Below are 21,548 nucleotides of genomic sequence, written 5' to 3' on the forward strand. Positions count from 1 at the left end.
ATCTCCACCTGCTTTTTAACCAGGTGAATAGCCATAGATCAGGTAAATTGAATAGGTGTGGACTGAGACATGGGAATAACTAATTTTAAAAGGATGGCTCAGTTATTTGGCAGCCATATAATCAAGAAATGTGATTGGAATATAAAACTTAATTTTTAGATAGCCAAAATGAATGCCCTATTTAAAAAGCAGACTCTGTAGCAATACTATTATATTGAGAACAAATAGAAAGATTGAAGTCTTTTTGGTGGAGCTGGACGTGTCAAGTAGCTGATGGCACAGTGGAGGAGAAATGAAGAAATTGCATTGCCATTATAGTTCACATACATCAGTATTCCAGCATTTACAGGGAAAGGAATGCCTGCGTGAATTTCGCATGGAGCTTACTTTTTTGTTTGTTTTTTAAACTATTTAAGTGTGTTTTTCCAGGACCTATCAGCTCTAAGTCAAGTAGTTGTTTCAATCTGGTTGTGGAGGGCGCAGCTCACAGTGGCCCATGTGGGGATCGAACTGGTAACCTTGTTGTTAAGAGCACAACTGAGCTAACCGGCTGCCCCTGGAGCTTACTTTTAAAGTAGTAGAACATTTAGTTTTAACCATCATGATTAGAAGCCTTTCTAAAATGGAATATTGCTGAACCTTTCTTTGATGCTTCCAGGGTCAATATTACGAATGTTAATTTCGGTCCTCGGTGATAATAGACAGACCTCCTGGGATATGATGACTCTTGAAATTGCATCGTGAGTGGAAATTGCATCTTGAGTATTTGTCTTTTTGCCTCCTTTACTCTCTTTTCGCTTGCCAGGCTTCCCTGGGGTCGTGTTCCCTCCTCTTCTCCGTTTTCCAACATAGACTGGCAAACTGGATGATAAAACTTGTTAGCCGCACATTTTTAAAAAGAGAAGGATTGTGAGTGGGGACAGTCTTGTCTGACTAAAGTCTGGGTGTGGATTTTGTGTAGTATTTTTTACTTTATAGAGGTGCCCGTCTCCTTTTGCTTTTTGTTTCTTTTCTTTGTATCGAAAGAGTTGATGTTTCTTGATAGAGTGTAAGACAAATATAGCTTAGTAGAGAATGATTAGAACAGGCCCTGAAACAGTACAGTTTAAGAAACCATGGAAATGTTTGAGAATGCCAGAGGTAAGAACTTAGAGCTTTTTGGGGGGATACAAATCTTCACTTGATACGTAAGTGGAAAGTGAAGAGCTTTCTGTTTAGAGTAGTGATATGGTTAAAACACATCTTACCTGAAGTAATTACAGAACTTGAGAAACAAAACGTTTGGACAAATTTCAGATGTGAATGAAATCACTAACCTGTGGTCTCTAGTAAACATTGAGAGAATGATGGAACTGTCCAAGAAGACTTACTGAAAAGCAGAGAATCTCATGCTTATAAGCATAAAACTGTGGTAAAATAATTGGCAGTGTTCTGAGGGGAAGAGCTAAAGGCTACATTAAAATCTTTGTCTGATAGTGAAAATGCTACCTTCTTTTCAAACGCATTTCCTTAGTTATGAATGTAGTAAAGCATCTTTGTGTATGATTCAAAGCCATTTATGTTAGTCCTTTTTGTGAACTGCCATTTTTCTCTTGTGCTTTTTTCTTACAGATCTGTAAGCGATCTTGCTATGTTAAAGAAACTAGCCCTCTGACACGTTTCAAATTTTTTCTAGTGTGTTTACATATTGACTAATTTTTTTGATAGTATGGTTAATTTTTAAATTTTTTTAATTTAAGTTTTTTATTCAGCTATAACTGATGTATAACATTATATTAATTTTAGATATATAGCATAATGATTTAATATTTGTGTGTATTGCAAAATGATCACCACAGTAAGTTTAACATCCATCACCTCACATAGTGCACTTTTTTTTTCTTGTGATGAGAACTTTTGAAGATCTGTTTACTTGAATTTTTATGTGGGCCATAGATTGATGGTTCTTGGGTTATGTGTCTTTAGAAAGAGTTTCCTTAATCTTAAAGCATTAAAGAAAAAGATGTCAAGGTGATCAGCCTCATTAGCTGTTCGATAGGGAACAGCAGCTCAAAGCCACAGCGAGACACCACGTCACACCCACCCAGGTGGCTGTCATCAAAAATATAGGCACTAACAAATGTTGGCAAGGATGTTGACAAGTCGGACCCTCACACAATGCTGGCAGGAATATAAAATGACAGCACTTTGCAAAACAATCTGGCAGTTCCTCAGACGGTTAAGTGTACAGTTACCATTTGACCCAGCACTTACGTTCCTAAGTGTATATACAGAGAATTTAAAACACGTCCACACAGAAACTTGTACACCAGTATTTATAGCAGCATTGTTCAGAATAGCCAAACAGTGGAAACAATCCAGTTGTCCATCAGCTGACGAATGGGTGAACATCATGTGGTCTCTCCAGATCGTGGACTATTATCCAGCCATAAAGAGGAGTGAGGTGTGATAAGTGGTACATTGTGGCTGCACCTTGAAAACATTACATTCAGTGAAAGACGCCAGACACAAAAGACCATGTATAGTGTGATTTCATTTATGCGAAAGGTTCAGAACAGACAAATCCATAGAGACAGAAAATAGTTGCCAGGAGCTGAGGGGTAGGGAGGATGGGGAGTGACTTCTAATGGGTGAGGGGTTTTTTCTAGGTGATAAAAATGTTCTGGAATTAGATATTGGTGATGGTTACGCGACTTCGTAAACATACTAAAAACCATTGACTTGTACACTCCACATGAATTATAACTCAGTAAAGCCAGTTTTAAAATACCTCATGTTTTATTCTAGTACTCTTTTTTTTAAGGATTTTTGCTTATTTATCTATCTGTTTATTTAAGGAGGGCACAGCTCACAGTGGCCCATGCGGGGATGGAACTGGCAACCTTGGTGTTGTTAGCACCACGCTTTAACCACCTGAGCATTTAGGTGTTTCCAGGCATTTGTTGTTGCGTACAGTGTTATGATGTTACGGTGTATGGCCTTTCATGTCTTTCTGTACAGGTTCAGGTGTATCCGTAGCATAAAGTCCCCAAATGGAATTGCCAGATTAGAGGGTTATATGCATTTTGTAATCTTGACCGATTCGGCCCAATCGGCTTCCACTGGGCTCAGGCTGTTTCCTGCTGCCGTGAACAGTTTCCAGAAGTACTGTCGGAAAATTGCTCCTGGAAGAAATTCTGTGCAGTTCTGTTGGCATCTCTCACTTCATCTGAGCTGGTGAAGATGAACTGGTGTGAACGGGAGCACAGTGCCAAAGAGGGGGCCTAAGCTGGGGCGGGGGTATTGATTGAGTTGGGCTGGGCCTGCCAGGCCCTGCCCTCTTGAAGCAGCTGCCTTCACTTCATACCTGCAGGCCTGGCTCCAGCTTGGATTTACATACCCCTCCAGGTGGCCTGTGAGGAGATCCAGCGCCCCCCCCCTCCCCCCCCCCCCCCAGGCAGCACCACCGGGAGCTCTGCTTATTCAGGCGAAGTTCTGAGAGGCTGTGTGTGCATCTCTCTTTGCAAGTTTAAAGTGACTGGGGCTGAAGCTTGTGGCCAGGCTCCTGCTCGTGCCCCCAAGCTTTCTTTCCTTCTTCCTCCTTTCTGTCTACAAAGGAATGCGTATAATATGTATGTGCAGTTGTGAAAAGAAGCGTAAAATGAATACCCATTGCCTAGGCCGTCCTCCGTAATGCATCCCCTTCTCTCTCCCAGAGGTCACCGCTGACCTGAATTTTCTAGTTCCTATTCCCTTGCTTTTCTTTACATTTCTGTACATATGTATGTACACACACACACACACACACACTCACACACACACTTTATTGAAATCGTATTGTATGTATTCTGGTGGGACTTTGCTTTCTTGGGCCATTATGTTTTCTTAGCTTTCTCCATGCTAATAGTGTAGTTCATTAGTTTTTCCTGCTTATTCTGCTATGTTAATATGCATTCATTTCTTTATAATTCCTGACATATACGTAAGTGGAATTGTTAGATCCTTTGGTATGTTTCAGTGTATTAAATAATGCAAAATTATTTTCCAAGAAGAATTGTATGTAACATTGTATAATCCACCAGCGGACAATGAAAGTCCCCTTCACTCCACACTCACATCCAGTGCTTGGTATTCTCAGACTATTTGATCTTTGCAAGTCTGGTGAGCATTAAATGGTATCTTGTGGCTGTGTACGTTTGATTATAAGATATACATCAGAAAGTACATGGACTCCATGTGCAGTTCGGTGAAACCTCTAAGATTTATCCATGTCATGGTTCTCTAATATCCCATTGAATGAATATACTACTTTTGGGTTCTTTCCACTGTGGGGTTTTTGTAAATGAGGCGGCTGTGAACGTCACTGTGCAGGCATCCTGCCTCACAGATGCAGGCATTTCTCCAGGTTATGTGAGTAGGAGTGGCATTGCTGGGTTCAGGGTATGCGTTTTCAGCCCACAGCGTGACTTGTTCAGCGTGGGTCCTGATTCACGTCCCACCAGGTCTGTGTGGGGGTTCCCACGGCACCACATCTGCGTCACACGTGAGATTTCCAGATGTTTTAAATGTCAATTTGATGTTTACAAAACAATGTTTCGCTTGTGATTTTAATTGCATTTTAATGGATTACTGGTGAAATTGAACATCTTTTTTTCATTGTTTATTGGTCATTTGTTTCATTTTCTGTGAAATGCTTTTCATGTCTTTTGCCTCCATTTTTCTTCTGGATTGATTGACCGTTTCTTATATATTTTTATATATGTTCTTTATGGGTGCTAATCTTTTATCAGTTAATCCTTTGTCAGTAATTAATAATTGTTGGAAATATGTTCCCCCAGTTTGTGGCTCACCATTTTACTCTCGTCTTGATGTCAGTTTTTTTGTTTGTTTGACAAACAGAAGTTATTAATTTTAATTTAGTCAAATATACCAATCTTTGGTGGTTTACCCCAAGGTTCTGCAAACTAAGGCCCGTGGGTCAAATCAGGCTCATGGCCTGTTTCTGTGAATAAAGTTTTATTGGGATATAGAAATGCCTGTTCTTTCACATGTCGTCTGTGACCGCTTTCCCGTCACGTGGCAGAGCTGAGCAGCTGCAGGAGAGACCACAGGGCTCCAAAAGCCTAAAATATTTACTGTCTGCCCTTCACAGAAAATGTTTGCTATCCTCTGTTTACCCTAAGATCATAAAGATCGTCTGCTTTTCTATAAAAGTTGTTCTCTGATGCATTTCTGCCAAACAGGAGCGTAGCCTCTTCTTTGAAGCTTTGCGCTTTTTCTCTTTGCTGGTAAACTTTCTCATGGGCATCGTTTTCCAGATTAGAAAAGAGTTGCAAACTAGCAACCACATCCTAATTCTAGTTATAAACAAATTTTGTTTGTTACAAACATTTAAAAAAGTAATTGAAGACATTTAAAGTCAAACTTTACGTAAATATTTGAGTTTCTTATTTCCTATAAAAAATTAAAAGTTCTGAGCGTCTTGGCCTGCATTTGACAATGGTGACGTTCTAGAGTGTGGTGGCAGCTGCTGCCTCCCACGGATGAGCCTGCCCTCTACAGTTTGCTGTAGTACCCATCCTCATCCTCCCTCCTTCCGAGCCCATTAGTGAGTGCATTATTTCGTTGTCTAGTAAATTATTTGATTGATTGTCTAGTGCTAAACTAGCCTTGCATCTCTGAGGTAAACTTGCTTGGTCATGATACAGTATCATTTTTACATATTGCTGGATTTGATGTGCTAATATTTTATTCAGGACCTGCGTGTCTGTGTTCATGAGGGAGATGAGTCTATTATTTTTAGTGTGTATATAACGTCGTTGTCATCAGGTTTTGATACTAGGGCTGTGCTGTCCTTATAAAATTTGTAGGGAAATACTCCTTTTTTCTACTTTTGTGAAAGAGTTTGTGTAAGATTAGTGTTGTTTCTTCCTCAGATGTTTGCTAGAATTCACAGTAAAAATTCTGGGTCTGGAATTTTATTTGTGGAAATATTTTTGAAAACAAATTCAGTTTCTTTATTAGATCTAAAGCAATTCAGAATTTCTGTTTCATCTTCTGTCACGCTGGGTAGATTTTATTTTACTTTTTTCAAGGAATTTGTCCATTTCATCTAAGTTGTCAACTTTCTTGGCATAAATTTGTTCATAATGTTTCCTTAGTATCCTTCTCATGTCTGTGGAATTTGTAATGAGATCCCCACATTCATTCCTGATGTTGTTGGTACTGGTGTTCTCACTGCGCTTCCTCAGTCTGTTAGGGGTATTTGTTTGTTTGTTTGTTTTTTAAAGATTTTATTGGGGAAGGGAAACAGGACTTTATTGGAGAACAGTGTGTACTTCCAGGACTTTTCTCCAGTCAAGTTGTTGTCCTTTCAGTCTTAGTTGTGGAGGGCGCAGCTCAGCTCCAGGTCCAGTTGCCGTTGCTAGTTGCAGGGGGCACAGCCCACCATCCCTTGTGGGAGTCGAACCGGCAACCTTGTGGTTGAGAGGACGTGCTCCAACCAACTGAGCCATCCGGGAGATCAGCGGCAGCTCAGCTCAAGGTGTCATGTTCAATCTTAGTTGCAGGGGGCAGAGCCCACCATCCCTTGCCGGACTGGAGGAATTCAACAGGCAACCTTGTGGTTAAGAGCCCACTGGCCCATGTGGGAATCGAACCGACAGCCTTCGGCGTTGGAGCATGGAGTTCCAACCGCCTGAGCCACCGGGCCGGCCCTGGTGAAGGGTTATCAGTTTTTTTTATCTTTTTCAAGAATCATCTGTGGTGTTGTTAATTTTCCCATTGTCTATTCATTTTCTATTTCATTGATGTCTTTGTTGTGTCCTCTCTTCTACTTTCTTTGGGTAGACTTTGTACTTCTTTTTCCTTTTTTTTTTCTATATTCAAATATAATGTACATATTTATCTTAATCCTTCAGTAAATTCTAATACACCGTTAAATTCTGATGGTGATGTGGAGAATAAAGGATGTGTCAGTAACTGAACATAAGGCACGTCTCATATTTACCTCTCCACTGATGTTCAGGGAGAAGATACTATTTTTTTTTTAATTAAATTTATTGGGGTGACATTTGTTAGTAAAATTACATAGATTTCAGGTGTACAATTCTGTATTACATCATCTATAAATCCCATGGTGTGTTCACCACCCAGAGTCAGTTCTCCTTCCATCACCATATATTTGATCCCCCTTACCCTCATCTCCCACCCCCCACCCCCCTCACTTTTCAGCTTCTATGATTACCCCAATCTCTGGTTCTTTAGGCACATTGTGTATGTTTTCTCTTGGCGTTTCAGCCACCCCTCATTGAACCTGCATTCGTTCTGCACTGTTTCCTCCTTCCCAGTGTGGACTCTCCTCACGAATCTGCTTCCTTTGTTGATCCTCTAGAGCCTCCAGCTTGTCTTTTTTGTTGTTCCTGAGTTCATAGTTGTTATCCACAGGAGGTTTGCCTGGGAGGTTACACCTCAGCCATACAGAAAGTAGCCCCTCTGTGTAGTAGAGTTAAGACAAAAGTGAAATAGTTCTTACTCATATCATCTATGGCAAAATGGGAGATTGTCTGATTATGATATTTAACTCCAGAAAAAGAATCAGTGTATTTCTCTCAGTTTAACATGTCTGTATCTAAAGCACATAACTTAAGATGCAATTATGAAACAAAACCATAGAAGAATTATGGCTGATATATGAGAAAGACGGATGATTTAAAAAAAATTAAAAAAAAAGCAAAAGGTGTACCCACTGTGTTGTGTTTGTTTTTTCCCCCCAAGTGAAGTTGTTGTCCTATCAATCTTAGTTATGGAGGGTTCTGTTCAGCTTCAAGTTGTTGTTCTTTCAGTCTTAGTTGTGGAGGGTGCAGCTCAGCTCCAGGTCCAGTTGCCGTTGCTAGTTGCAGTGGGCACAGCCCACCATCCCTTGCGGGAGTTGAACTGGGCAACCTTGTGGTTGAGAGGACAAGCTCCAACCAACAACTGAGCCATCCAAGGAGGCAGCTCAGTTGCAGGGGGCAGAGCCCACTGATCCCTTGCGGGACTCGAGGAATTGAACTGAACTGGAAACCTTGTGTTTGAGAGTCCACTGGCCCATGTGGGAATCGAACCAGCAACCTTTGGAGTTAGGAGCATGGAGCTCTAATCTCCTGAGCCACAGGGCCAGCCCTAGGCAGTTGCACTTTTAATTGCTACTTGTTAAAATGGCCTTGTAGGACCACTAACGCCATCTGTTGGCTGATCAAGTGTTTTTCTGCTTGAGCATAGTGATGTTTATGCTGATAAAAAGTTTCATGACTATAAAAAGAGCTACTTCCCCACTAGATTCTTTGGCATCCCAAGAAATGTGGATGTTCTTGCCTTCAAAAAATTTGATATTAAGCTTGTTAATTTGGTAACGTAAGTTATACATTAACAAAAAAAGTTAGTAGAAGAAATGCCACAAGCTGGATTATAAGCAGAAGCTTTAAATGAGCAGCACAGAAAAGAAGTGCTCTGAATTCATAGTAGGGAGAGATAATTGTGAACTCGGGACAGGATGCGGATGGAAGATAGGGCCCCACGCGGGGTCCTGAAGCAGCTCAGGTGAAAGATGGGATGTGGTTGCAGGTAGAGGAAAGAGCATGAGCTCTGGTGTGTGTGTGTGTGTGTGTGTGTGTGTGTGTGTGTGTGTGTGTGTGTGTGTGTGTGTGTGTTGTGAAATTTGAATTACTGGTGCTTCCCATTTTGTGTGACCCCAAACCACCAAATAGATTAACACTGAGACATTGTAGCCTGACACTGAGGTTTGTGGTTTCCCCATAGGATGTAGAGGAAACATGAAGACAGATACTGTGCAGAGAGTGTGTTTGTATCTGGTTCAGGCAGATTTATTGCATTATTGGTTTCTTCTTAAAGTCATTGTAGAAAGTTCAGTTAACCTGAAATCGCATCTGTTCTTAATTAGGTGCTCTTGACTAATGTAATCTTGCAATTATGTTGGAAAGTCTTGGAGTCCTGATTGGAAATATAGATTGCTTATTTTTTCCCTTTTCCAAACCATGAGGACTTACAATAGTCCCATTATAAACAATACTGAGTACTAAGTGGGGATAAAACAAAAGGAATAGGAAAAATAAAACATGGGAAACTGGTTTAATCTAGGAGTGAGGAAAGGCTTTATAGGCAAGACTAAGTTTCTTAATATATAAAGAGCTCTTACAAATCAATAAGAAAAAGATGGAAAATGTAAGTAGAATGATGATCAGAGGATATCAACAGCCCATTGACAAAAAGGAGTATTTTAAAAATATGGGTAGATGCTGAATCTTGCTCATAATAAGAGAAATGTAAATGAAAACTACGGTGAAATTTTTACCTGACTGACAGACTAAGATTCAAAAGTCTCCTAACAACACTGTGCTGGCAGGAGTGTGGGGTGGTACCCACATTCACGTGCTGCCGGGGGGATGGGAACTGGTCCAGTCCTCTGCAGGGCGACTGGGCAGCGTCCACCACAGTTTAAACTGGACGTAACCTTGGACCTGCTGATTCCACTTCTAGATGTTTGCCGAGATGTAGATTGTGCATAAATGAAATGGCACATGTACAAGAATATCCTTAAAGCACTGTTTTTTTATTTTGAAACATTTTATTTTGAAATAACTTCATACTTTACAGAGAATGTGACAAAAATAGTACTCTGGGTTCCCCTCCCCTTCACCAAGTTTCCCCTGACGATATCTTACATAACCGTGGTACAGCTATTGACAACTGAAATAACACCGATACAACACTATTAAGGAATCTGCTGATCTGATTCGCATTTCGCCAGTATTCCTGCCGAGGTCCTTTTTCTGGTCCAGGGTCCTCCACTGCGCAGTTGTGTCTCCTCCAGTCTGTGAGGTTCCTCAGTCTGTTTCTCTGGGATCCTGATGCCTTTGAATAGTACTGGCCAGATTTTTTGTTTGTTTGTTTTTTGTTTTGTTTTGTTTTTTCTTTTGCATCTCATAAACATAACCTTTTCCAATCTTGTCTGCTTTTTTTTTTTAAGATTTTATTGGGGAAGGGGAACAGGACTTTATTGGGGAACAGTGTGTACTTCCAGGCATTTTTTTTTTCTCCAAGTCAAGTTGTTGTCCTTTCAGTCTTAGTTGTGGAGGACAGCTCAGCTCCAGGTCCAGTTGCCGTTGCTAGTTGCAGGGGGCACAGCCCACCATCCCTTGCGGGAGTCGAACCGGCAACCTTGTGGTTGAGAGGACATGCTCCAACCAACTGAGCCATCCGGGAGCTCAGCGGCAGCTCAGCTCAAGGTGCCGTGTTCAATTTTTAGTTGCAGGGGGCACTGCTCACCATCCCTTGCAGGACTCGAGGAATTGAACTGGCATCCTTGTGGTTGAGAGCCCACTCTGGCCAGTTTTTTGTTTCGTTTTTCATTTTTGTTGTGGCCGGTTAATTTTATAGGAGGTCCCTCAATTTGGGTTTGTCTGATGTTTCCTTATGATTAGATGCAGATACATTTTTGGCAACACGACAGAAGGGAGGCCATGCCCTCTCACCACACCAGACGTTGCAGGGTATTGACTTAGTTACGGGGTATCTGCCACTTTCTCTATACTAAACTTCTGTTTTTCGCTTTAAAGTCAGTAAGTGCCTTGTGGGGGATGCTTTTAGATTATGCAAATATTCTGTTTCTGGTGGACGTTTAAACATCCATCAACAATTTATACCTTTCACAACTATTATGGTGATTGTCTATTTCCGTCATTCCTTATCAGTTGTTAATTGCAATTCTGTAAGAAAGAGGTCCTTTCTCCCTCCATTTATTTATTATTTATTTAACTATGGACTCATAAATGTTTGTTTTATTCGTCGGTTTACAGTCCATTACCTTAGTATTTTGTTGCTCAGCTTGTCCTAGATTTTGCCTTCGGGAGCCCCTTCCATGTGCAGCCTGTGTCCTCTTGGCGTGCCCCTTGGTTCCTGAGTCCTTCATCACTTTCTGACACCACAAGTGTGTGTTCTCCAGCGGCCCTGGTTCCTTTCATTGGAGAATGATGTTTACGGACCAAATGGTGCCAGGGAAGGTGACCACCCACCCGGTTTGCTCAGGACGAAAGTGCTTCTGGGGACCTGGGACTTTCGAGTGGGCAGTTTCGAAACTGTCGTTCTCTTTGGTGCCAGGTGTGCTCAGGGCTACCAGGGTGTCGCCGCCTCTGGGCCTGTGAGTGGGCAGGCCTAGGACATACATGTATGTGCACTCACACACATACATGGACCGCGACATCTCGGACGTGTACGTTCGATTTGTGTGTATTTGAAGAATCATGAGTTCACACTGATGCCTCCAGTTGCCTCCAGTTACACGGTTCCTCTCGGCCTCCCTTCTCCTTATTTGTAACTTTTCTCCTGAGCCAGGATTCACAGGCACTTGCTCTTAGTATGTCCTAGAGCCGTTTCAGGATTGCTGACAATTCCACTGCAGAAATTGTATGCATTCCCTTTGGAGGTTCGCGTCACAATATACAGTCAGAATAGTATGTTCTGAAGTTCCTTAGGCTGATTCTTCTTCCAGGGTGGTTAGGTGGTTCGTGATGCAGCTTCGCACGGTTGTTACTGTTTGTGTTTCATTTGATGTTCCACACACACCCTGGTTGCTCTTAATTATTTAGTTTTTAGGTATGTGAATCATTACCATGGTTATGAGAGTCAGAGATCTGCAAAAAGGTATCCTCAGAAATGTCACATTCCCCTCAGCTCTGCTTCCCAGTTCCCCGTCCCTTATTCTTTCCATCCTGTCCCCACACACCCGTATGGGTTGAATTGTGCCCCCCCCACAAAAAAAAAAAAAAAGATTGTCAAGTCATAATCCCCAGACCTGCGAATGTGACCTTATTTGCAGATAATCAAGTTGAGATGAGGTCTTTAGGGTGGACGTTAATCCAGTGTGACTGTCCTTATAAAAAGGGGGAATTGGGACACAGAGATAGACACAAATAGTGAGAAGACGAGGGGACGACACAGGGAGAAGAGGGCCACCCACAAGCCGAGGAGCCACCTGAGGCTTCAGAAGCAGCGAGAGAGGCTCACAGATTCTGGCTCGCAGCCTCGGAAGGAACCAGCCCTGCCAACACTTTGCTTTTGGACTTCTCGCCTCCAGAACTGTGAGATGATACATTTCTATTGTTTAAGCTGCCCAGTCTGTGGTGCTTCGCCAAGCAGCCGCGGGAAACTGACACACTCCTTGCAAGCAACCAGTTTCTAATGTTTGAATCGTGTGCCCCAAAAAGATCCGTTCAGGTCCTAACTCCTAGAATCTGTGAATGTGACCTCATTTGGAATAGAGTCTTTGCAGGTGTGGTCAGTTAAGATGAAGTCATATTGTGTTCACGTGAGCCCCAAATCCATGGTAACTGGTGTCCTTATAAGAAGAGGGAAATTTAGATACAGAGGATATATGCACAGGAAAGAGAAGACTGTGATGACAGAGGCGGAGATGGGACTGAGCCAAGGACGTCAAGGATGGCCGGCAACACCAGGAGCTGGGGGGGAGGCATGGCCGGACTCTGCCTCAGAGCCAGGAGGATCAGCCCTTCCACACCGTGATCTCGGCCTCTGGCCCCACCACTGAGAGAGAATAAAGCTGTTATTTCTTCCACCCGGTTTGTGGGACTTGGTTACAGCAGCCCCAGGAAACGAAGACGATCTCATTCGTTTCTGGCTTATGCTTCCTGTTTCTTTTGCAGAAACATAGATATTTTCCTGGATTCCCGTCTGTCTCACATGAAGGAGAGCATAGAGTAGATAACTCTCTAGCACTTTGGAGCATTATTTGTAACAGCCCAAGCCTGGGCGCAGTTTAAACATCCATCGATTGAGCACTAGTTGAATACTTTTCTATTATAGTGGAATGTTCCGTGTTTGTTAAAAAGAAGCAGCAGCTCTGTATGTACTGATTTGGAATGACCTCTATGATGCGTTCCTGATTAAAATATTTATATGTGCAAGACTGGGAATAGGAAAAGTATACCGGCCATAAATCAAGCACATACCCCACTGTCATCTGGGGGTTTAGAACAGGTAGTTTAGGGGGGTCTCAAAATACTGAGCCGTTAGCCTCTGAATTTTTGTTTTCACATGATTTCTGGTTTCCTTCGGGGTAGAGATGGGTTTTTTTAGCTGAGAGGGGCAATGGAGGAATGCACCCTGTTCTTTTCTGAGGGACCGAACGACAGATGGCAAGGAAAGGACTGTTAGAACACGGTGGGACAGGAAGTGAGGTAAAGGACCAGTTCAGTAAATTCTGCTGCTTTTATGGAAATGGAGTGGACCAGGGGCAGTTTACTCCGAACAAAATTCACCAACGAGGAAACTCAGCATCTCTTCTTGAGGGTGTAATGTGTTGTCTAATGTTTCGGGGGGGTGTGAACAGGAATTTAGGAAGCGCTCCCTATGTGACAAGACCAAGCTTGATGGCATAGGGAGAGAGGGGTGAGGGCACCCCAGTGTTGGTGACCATACAAGGGCCATGAGGGGTGTTGGGCTGGGGCTTCCAGAAGGGGTAGGTTTCCGGTGGTTTGGGGGGTGGTTTGGTGGAGGGTCTGGAGTACCCTTGAGCGTTTAGAGCTGCCGAGGCTGCGTTCAGGAATAAGTTCTCCAAAATTGGAGAAATAAAATGAGTTGGTGTCAGAAGAATATGTAGGATTTGAGGGATGGACCAGAGAGAATAGAACTTCCGGAGACTAAGCTCGAAGGATGCAGGGAGAAGGGACTAGACGGGAGGACCGCGGGGCTGGAGGTGGGGCAGGGACCGGGGGAAGTGCCTCGTGCGTGTCGCTGCTGGAGGAAGACCCCAGAAGGCCGCACCTCTGTCCATTCGTGTGGCAGCCGGGGGCACGTGCTAGGAGGAGGAGAAGATGAGAGAATGTGTGAGGTGCTTCCAGCATCTGTGGAGGCTGCTCACGTGGAGATGGCAGCACCCGCCAGTCTGTGACGGCCACGGCTGCTCTTCTGTCTCCTGAGGACTCCATCCTCCTCCTCCTGGTGGCCCAGACCCTTACCCTCCTGTCAGTTCGCCTGGAGGCGCAGTGTTCTTTGTAGAACTCGCATCTAGATCTCATTCTGAGGTGAACCTGGGTCTGACTTCCCTCAAACTTCTCTCCTTTATCCCGCTCACTGCTTTCGTCCCTGATCGCTAACGTGCTTTAACGCCCAGGGACCCCCACCTTTGGCGGAGAGCCTGCGTGTGTCTCCAGATGTGTCTGAGCGCTGTCCCCGGTGGGAAGGCCACGTGGGAGCTCGCATATGGTCTCCTTGTGCCAGGGGGCCGGCTGGGAGCACAGGGGCGTCAGCACCCCTGGCCTGGTGCTGTTCGCCCAACCCTCTAAATACCGGAAGAAACACCCTGGTTTTGTTTCTTGGTTTTCAGCTGTATGGATAAAGTGAACACTGCAGTTAGGCAGAGAATTAGGTCTTTAGACTGTTTGGACATTGAGTGTTTTCTGAGTTGGGATAGATGTTTTTAAGGTATTCTGCCTAGAGATAAAGGCTAACATCATGTTATTTATAAATACAGGATACGCTTACCGAAAAGGCAAGTTTTTACACCTCGTGGGCCTGTAGAAGTCACTCTGTTGCGTTTTAAAGGCATCAGGGTATTTCTGGGCATCCGGAATCACTCCTTTCTGTCTGGTCCGCATGTGTACTCCACACCAGACAAGCACAGTTCAGTGACGTCTAGACTCGCCCGCGGAGGGGCTTGCATGTCTGACCTGTACCCTTGAAAGCATCGGGCGTGAAGCACGTACTCACGGAGGCCGGTCCCCAGGCTGGCGGTCGGTCTGGAGTTGGTGCGTGCCACTGTCCCGAGGGGCTGCTAGGAAAGTTGGTTCCTGCCGGGTGCAGGGTCGGTCCTGCATGTGTTTGTAGCACGTGAAGGCAGAGGATGTGTCTGTCAGCCAGGCTGCGGGCAGCAGTGTCAAATGGACAGGTTTCCTGCCTTCCCTCGCAATGGTTCCTGGGTCCTCTCTGCTGAGCAGGTAACAGAAAACAAACGTGAGAGACTGTGACTCCCCTTCCTGGTTACGGGGAGAAGAGATCACTTGCTAGTTTTGGTTTTTACACCAGTTTTTAAAAACTGAGTTTGGGACAGAAAAAGGAAAAAAAAGAATCAACAAAGATTCTTTAGAAGATGATGAGACAGAATATTAATATTTTAAAATTTGGATCCCTTTTAGGGGCATATTTTTTTCTCCTTTTTTTTTTTCATGGCAGTTACACAGTAAGTTAGGCTGGGCTGTCGTTATTCAGGCTCCTGTGGTGACAGTGGGCATTGAGGGGTGAGGGATGTTTGAGTTTTGGGGGAGTTTATACGAGATCTCACCGTGGGAAGTGGCATCAGGTGGCCCTGGCTGCTTTGCCTGAGTTCTGGTACTTTCTTAGTATTGGACATATGTGAGGATGTTACACAATATGTCTGTGAACGAACAAATGTGGTATCCTTTTCCTGGTAACTCTCCTTTGTGCATGTTTGTCTTTTCAGGAAAGCCAGCTCTATGTCCTTGGAGGGCCCCAGTCCAGTGCAGAAGCCCCAGGCGAAACCTGGCTTCGAGCTTCCTCGTTGGCCGGCCATTCAGCTCACAGGCTGCTGAGAACCCCGAGGAGGGGTCCCTTCACTCCATCATCAGCAGCACGGAGACCGTGCAGGGTGCGTGGCCGCGCTGCCGTCTGGGAAGGCTTAGCTGTGGCTGCCTCTCCAGGGCAGGTTTTTGAGGTAGAAGCAATGATTGATGGAGCCATCCGCTCACTTCAGACGCAGGAAGGTCTCGGCTGGAGGGAGGGTTCCCCAAAACAATGAACGTATCCTGCGCTTCCGTCTTCCCAAGGAACTTCTGACTTCCAGCCTGGTGTGTCTTGCCCCCTCTGCTGGTCACCAGTGAGTTCGCGGCGGGCCACCTTCTAAGTGGTGATTCATAGCACATCTGCTAATAATCATGGAAGAGGACGGAAACTCAGCATTGGCCCTGCCAACGCGGGAGCGCACGCTATAGTTGTCCTTTCAGTCCTAAGAAGTAGCGAGAAGCAGTCTCGAGCCAGTCCCAAAGTGGGTACAGTTCTGGCTTTCAAATGAGACGACGGTAGATTCTGTGAGTTTTAGGTTAAGTAGAGAGTGAAGTTTTCTTGTTTTGCTTTCTAAGTAATCAATTTAGAAACCACTGTTCTAAGGATAGAATCTAGCTGCTGGCTTATGGAACCAGCTTGATTCTCAGGACTGGACACTTTGGGAAGTGCCGGCCTCCGCAGTCCCGTGAGGATCCCAGAACCCAGGCATGCGGCCTCGTTGGCCAGAGGCGGGTGAGAGCTGTGCTCCCCCTTCACCCCTCTCTGTGGAGAGAGAGGGGAACCACTGGGTTTGTTTTGCTCCTAAACCTCCTGCCTGAGAGCCCCAGAGAGTTGGTTTCTTTCTTTTTTGTTCACTCCTTTGAAAAATGTTTAAAACTCATTACCGTAAGCTTTTTTTGAATGTTACCTAATGTAGTCGTGCACGAAAATAGAAATTTATTGGTTGTGTCTGTGATTCATTACTAGGTTCCGTTTCCAAACATGAGTTCCAGGCAGAGACAAAGAAGCTTCTGGACATTGTTGCCCGTTCCTTGTACTCAGAGAAAGAGGTGCGGTACCTATTAATCACTCCAGCACTAGCAAGGTTTCTTTTGGCAAAACTGTGTTGATACTGTTCTGGGGGAACGCCAGATAGTATGTTAGCTGTGAAAATGCATTGCATTTGGGCAGGTCCTGAGTTTAGCTACCAGCAGGAGTATTTTCACCAAAATCTATTTGGGTTTCCTACATAAATATATCCAGATGATTCTTTGAGCCAGATTGACGCTGGGAATTCATGAATTTTACTGGTAATTTTAAAGTCCCCAGACACTGGTGCAGGGACCCTTTTGAGGTTCCTTTCTATGGGGGCATAACCACCCATAGTCTAGTGGGTATCACGCTGGAAGAGGAAGATCCCTATGCCCTCGGGAGCAGAGCAGGGAGGGGCTACCACGGTCCTCTTGGAGGAGATGAAAACTCATCTGGGGGTGAAGGCTGTGGAAAAAGCAGAGAACAAATGAGCCATCGATGTTTCTGTGCTCATTATTGCTAGAATGCAAGCACCAAATTCCAAAGTTAAAAGGGACTTTTCAGGAAGTATTTCCAGGTTCCATTTAATATTACTATATTCACGTATCCCTCTGACAGCCAGCTCTTGTTCCCTTGGGGTCAGATCAGCCCACTTCCTCCCCTCTCTTACCTGTGTGCTGGTCTCACTGTAGGTGGAAGGCCTGTTTGAGGTAAAGGTGCTTTTCAGACACTGGCAGGTAAATGCGCCCGTGGCCTTTTTTCCTCCTGAACAGGGTAGGTCTGGTTTTTGATGGTCCCACAGACTAAAGGAAGCCAGAGAGTCCTTTTTCATGGAGTAGGAGAAAGAGACGTTTGGGAAATATTTTGTAAGAGTTGGGAAAGAAGAAGTTTCTCACAGTGTTCTTTTTAAAGTTTGAGTTTACTGAACAGATTGACACCTAACTTCAGGCTTGATTTTTCGGGAGGGAACAATAGAGTCAGCGTTTGCTACACAAAGCGTGCCAGGGAGAAGTGATCGCCTTGAACCATTCCCTGACCTGCCCTGGAGAAACTGCCTTTCAGTAGAGTGGAAAGTCTTTACGGTTAAAAATTCTCCCTGACTTTTAGCAGTTGCTGCAAATGCTGTTAACCAAACAGATCCTGCAGTGTTAGCATCTTATTTCCATTTATGTAGGTGTTTATACGGGAGCTGATTTCCAATGCCAGTGACGCCTTGGAAAAACTGCGTCACAAGCTGGTGTCTGAAGGCCAAACGCTGCCAGAAATGGAGATTCACTTGCAGACCGATGCTGAGAAAGGCACCATCACGATCCAGGTACCGCCTCCTGTGTCCTCAGGCAGCACGCATCCCTGCCTCTCGTTCTGGTGTCAGCACTAGTCACAGAGGTGACCAGGCAGGGCCCATGGGCAGCAGCCCTCTCCACACGCTGGGACAGAGGAGATGGAACTGCCGTTTTGTTACGTCTCTAGGCCCCAAATGATGTGCTGACCTTCTTTACTGTTACAATAACTCTTGTTTTAGGGGTGTCCGGGTTGCTCAGTTGGTTAGAGCTTGAGCTCTGAACAACAGGGTTACTGGTTTGATTCCCACATGGGCCAGTGAGCTGCCGCTGAGCTTCCAGAGGGTCAGCTGGATGGCTCAGTTGGTTAGAGCGCGAGCTCTCAACAACAAGGGTGCCGGTTCAATTCCCAATGGGATGGTGGGCTGCGCCCTCTGCAACTAAAGATGTAAACAGCACTGGACTTGGAGCTGAGCTGCACCCTCCACAACTAGATTAAAAGACAGCGACTTGGAGCTGATGGGCCCTAGAGAAACACACTGTTCCCCAATATTCCCCAATTAAAAAATTAATAACTTTTGTTTTAATATACTATGAAAATACTTGGTCAATATAGAAAATTTGGAAAATACAAATAAGTAGAAAAGAAAATTTAAAATCACCACATCCCTCTAAGATAACTACTGTTAACATTTTAGCATCTGTTCATCTGTTTTTGGTGTTGATGCATTTATTTATATATCTAAACGATTTTAAACTATAATTTTTTAAGGTACTCTTCATATTTTTCACTGTACTTTCTCCTTGAAATGCATATTTCCCTGTGACTAAATATCTGTGGTACCTTTTTACTCTCAGCCTGCTGTTCAGATGAACAGTTTTGCTTAGACAAAGCAATACTGTTGCTTGCTGTTGTGACCTGTAGAAAATGTTCTGGTCAGAAAGTTAGAAAGGCTAAGGGGCTCCATTCATCACAGTGGCTGGAGGGGGACATTATGTTCCCGAGACAGCTGCTTCAGGGCCTGTGTTCCCAGGGTCATGGGTAGAAGTGTGGGTGTGCTTCTCTGTGGGGGTGGCAGGGTTTGCCTCAGTGGGGTTCTGAGTGGGTATTTTTCGTTCAGGCTTCCTGCCTCCACCAAGTCCACTGGTTTAACTGCTCAGGGTGTCTCTTGTGCTCGCTTGTGCACTAATTCTCTGGTCTGTGTATATGTGTGCCTTTCTTTGTTGTTGTTTTATAAACTTTATTGAGGTATATTTTACATACAGTAAAATTCTCCAAGTTTAAGTGTACAATTCAGTGACTGTTGACCAGTGTACACTTTCCTGTAACCACTCAGACGATCATGGTGTCATCAACCCCCCTTCTCTACTCCCAGCAAATGCTGATCTGCTTTCTGTCGCTAGGATTTTGTATTTTTTAGGGTTTCATAGAAACAGAATCACACAGTAGGTAGTCTTTTCTGTCTGATTTCTTTCACTTAGTGTAATGCTTTTAGGTAAGTCCACACTGTTGCATGTATCAGTCGTTTGTTCCTTTCTGTCATGGAGCAGTATTCCACTGGATGGAGCAGTATTTGGGTTGTTTCCAGTTGGGGGATGTTAGGAATACAGCTGCTGTGAACGTTTGCGTTGAAGTCTTCGTGTGGACTTATGTTTTCATTTCTCTTGGGTAAATTAGGAGTGGGATTGCTGGGTTCTAAGGTGAGTCTTTAACTTTATAAAAAACTGCCAAATTTATCCAAAGTGGGTGTCCCATTTTGTATTCCTGCTGGCCGTGTATGAGACGTCCAGTTGTTCCACATCAGGCCAGCACCTGTTATTGCCGGTCCTTTTAATTTTAGCTGTTCTAGAGGGTATCTCTTTGTGGTTTCAATTTGCATTTCTCTAACATTAATGCTATTGACCACCTTTTCATGTATTTATTTGCCATTTGTATATCTTCTTTGAAATGTCTATTCAGATTCTTCTGCTCATTTTTAATCAGGTTGCTCATCTTTACTGAGTTGTAAGAGTTGTTTATGGAGATGGTAGTCCTACATCAGAAATACATTTTGCAAATATTTTCTTGCCTTTTTATTTTATTAGCGGTAGCTTTTGAAAAGCAAAAGTTTTTTATTTTTATAAAGTCTAGTTTATCACTTTTTTCTTTAATGCTTCATGCTTTTAGTGACCTAACAAATATCTTCTTTTTCCAAAGTGATAAAGATTTTCTCCTGTATTTTCCTCTAGAAATGTTATAGTCTTAACTCTTCCATTTGGGTCTGTGATTCATTTGTGTGTAAGGTCAGGTTGAGATTTGTTTTTTTGCATGTGGCTAGCCAGTGTTTCAGCACGTTTATTTTTCCTATCTCCATCGAATTATCTTGGAACCTTTGTCAAACGTCAAGTGGCACTGTCTGTGCAGCTTTGTTTCTCGATCAGTTTTGTCTCTTTGGTTTATATGTCTATCCTCTAGTGAGGTTTTCTCCAGTGAGGCCTGGCTGATGTGAGCAGAATAAGTCTTTTCTGACAACCACATGGTATTACTTGCTGGGCCCTGCCTGGCAAATATAATTAATGCCACTTGCTGTCCATACACCTCGTGCCACCTCCCTAGGTGCTGGTGCTTTGGCGCTTAGTGTGTCTTTCTCCTCAGGACACTGGCATCGGGATGACACAGGAAGAGTTGGTGTCCAACCTGGGAACAATCGCCAGGTCGGGGTCAAAGGTAAGCCCCCCACTTCCCCTCTCTCCCTCTCCTGGAAAAGCAGCTCCCATTGGAGAGGGTGGTGGGTCCCGGCACTCTGGACGTCACCTTCAGTAGGAATGTTCTCAGGTGCGAGCTCTGTGTTGGCGCTCTGGGAACACCGTGTGACATGATTTCACTGTGCCGTCACGGGGACCTCTGAGGAAGTTTCTGTGACTTTATAGATTGAAAGGCTAAATAAGTGCTTTGCCCAGTGCGGGAAAATGGCCGAGCCTAGGTTCAAAGTCCGTCCTTCTGAGTCTGGAACATGTCCTTCTGCCTCCTGGTGCTTTTCTCCAAGTCATTTCTCAGCGCTTGTTTGCGCTGCATAGGCTTGAGGCACAAAGGGGCAGCAGAAATAATGTCCTTCTTCCCCTTGGACAACACAGTTTGCCCCATGGTTCTTCAGAACTCCTCCGTGGAGGCAGCAGCCTTTGGGGGGTGGTTGCTGGTGGGACTGGAAGCCTCACAAGGGAGGCAAGTGGTGGTCAGGGTGTCCACAGCGCCTGTGCCAGCCCGAGACTAAGGCCGGTGGCCCTCAACTGCCTTCGTGCCTCTGCTTGGTGACCAAATAAATGCTTTTTGTTTGTTTCTGTGGGCCCACCTGGTGCCTAAAATGGCAGTTTATACCAAGTGCTTGAAAATCACTTAATTGTTGGTCCAAAGCGATTCCCAGAATTTTCTACTTTTAGAAACTTGCTTTTTCTTCCCATTACGTTTTTTGTTATGTTTTTATCAAGGAAAGTCTGTGCTGTCTCATACAGTAGCCACTGGCTACATGTGGCTGTTCGAATTGAAATTAATTAAAGTTAAATACAATTTAAAATTTAATTCCGCAGTAGCACTGGCCACATGTGGTTCAAGTGCTCGGCAGCTAAATGAGCTCAGCAGCTACCGTATTGGACCGTACAGGACATTTCCATCGTCGCGGAACATCCCGTCGGACAGTGTTCATAGCA

The 21,548-nt window shown here is 44.2% G+C and overlaps 1 long non-coding RNA gene across 1 annotated transcript in view; it reads left to right on the top strand.

The window, feature by feature from the left end:
• The window catches only part of LOC109442785 (heat shock protein 75 kDa, mitochondrial), a 45,175-nt gene that overhangs the window by 3,831 nt on the left and 19,796 nt on the right, over positions 1–21,548 (top strand). Inside the window, exons 2-5 of the long non-coding RNA XR_012493103.1 lie at positions 15,494–15,658; positions 16,540–16,622; positions 17,759–17,899; positions 20,500–20,571. This is a non-coding gene — a long non-coding RNA (heat shock protein 75 kDa, mitochondrial). The remainder of the gene's footprint in view (positions 1–15,493; positions 15,659–16,539; positions 16,623–17,758; positions 17,900–20,499; positions 20,572–21,548) is intronic.

Source organism: Rhinolophus sinicus, linkage group LG18, assembly GCF_036562045.2.
Source record: "Rhinolophus sinicus isolate RSC01 linkage group LG18, ASM3656204v1, whole genome shotgun sequence".
NCBI lineage: Eukaryota > Metazoa > Chordata > Mammalia > Chiroptera > Rhinolophidae > Rhinolophus > Rhinolophus sinicus.